Below are 1,292 nucleotides of genomic sequence, written 5' to 3'. Positions count from 1 at the left end.
ACCGGCGGTGGGGTGGCTCGGCCCGCCAGGGGGGACACGGCGGGGATGGGATGCAGCCCTTGTGCCAAGTGGGAAACACTGTGACCTTCGTGCAACCCCGCCAAGCTGCCCCCTCTTCCTCGCTCGCTCACGCGCTTTCTCTAATGCACGTTCGTGAAAGGGGCCCTGACGTGCGCCCGTGTTGGGACATTTCTTTTGTAAAGTTGATCGTGGACAATAAACTTGATGTTTTCTGTTCGAGCCTCCCGTGGGGCATGAGGTCGCTGCGGGGACGGAGGGGACCGGCCAGCCCAAGCCGAGGTGTCCTTCCTCAGGATGCTCAGGGTGGCATCCCTTGAGGGAGATGGCCGGCCCGCAGCTGCGTAGCTGGCATTACAGAAGTATCATCGCAAGAGTCTGGGTATCATTGCCCTGGGGGCGGGGTGGGTGTTGTTTCAGTTTGGGCACCCCTCACCTATCCCATCGTGGAGCAGCATGGGGTACAAGCTGCTGTGGGGGGCTAGGGGGAAACACCTCTCTGTGGAAGAGGAACCCCTATCTCCACGACAGGGAAGCAGAAACCAGCGGGAAATCAAGGCCTCCAGATCAGACCGTGATGGCAAGGAGCTCATGTGGGGTATAAATCTAATTAAGTACTATAATGAGTTTCTGACCTAGCTAGGCACGAGCTGGTTCACCCTTGGCATGGCTCTTGGAGCTGCCTATTCTAGAGCAACCCATGGCCAGATCTACACGATGCTCTTGCCCCTCAGTGGGTCCTGTCCCTCCTAGGAAAGGCACAACCTCACCCATATTTGGGGAAACCAGAGCATAAAGGCAGAGGACCCAGTTTTCCCCAGGGCCCTGCCTTTGCTGGTGTGCCGGTGGGGTCTCCTTGCTGCCACAGCTCCCACTGCCCCTTCTGGAGGGTATTTAATGCCATAAAACAAGCTCTGGGGCTCTCACCTTCAGCACATCTCCTCAAAGTTGAGGGGTTTTTTGAAGGAAAAAAATAATTCTGAGTACGTACTTCAGCTGGAGCATACACTCAAGGGCTTTGCTGAGCTGGAGGATCACCCCCACACCACTAACAGGAGAGGGTTCAACAGGTGACCTGTGCTTGTGCACCCAAATAACAGCAGCATAATTAGGAAGGACAGCACCTTTTGGAGGAGGAAATGTCCAAAACCATTGCTGGGATCACAAACTTAGGAGGAGGTAAAGTAAGGGTGGACTGGTCCTGAAGACCCTCCTATTAAAACTGCAGGAGCCCCACGAGGGGGCTTTTGGGGCTGCCGGCCAAGGCAGAAGAC

General features: G+C 55.9%; 1 protein-coding gene across 1 annotated transcript in view; it reads left to right on the top strand.

Moving 5' to 3' along the window:
* The window catches only part of LOC103915638 (neuronal pentraxin receptor-like), a 42,167-nt gene that overhangs the window by 33,608 nt on the left and 7,267 nt on the right, over nt 1–1,292 (top strand). The gene's annotated exons all lie outside the window — the stretch shown is intronic.

The sequence above is a fragment of the Pygoscelis adeliae genome, unplaced genomic scaffold (genome assembly GCF_000699105.1).
Source record: "Pygoscelis adeliae isolate BGI_AS28 unplaced genomic scaffold, ASM69910v1 Scaffold60, whole genome shotgun sequence".
Taxonomy (NCBI): domain Eukaryota; kingdom Metazoa; phylum Chordata; class Aves; order Sphenisciformes; family Spheniscidae; genus Pygoscelis; species Pygoscelis adeliae.
Note: the sequence above shows the minus strand (reverse complement) of the source record. Positions and strands in the feature narration are given on the sequence as shown.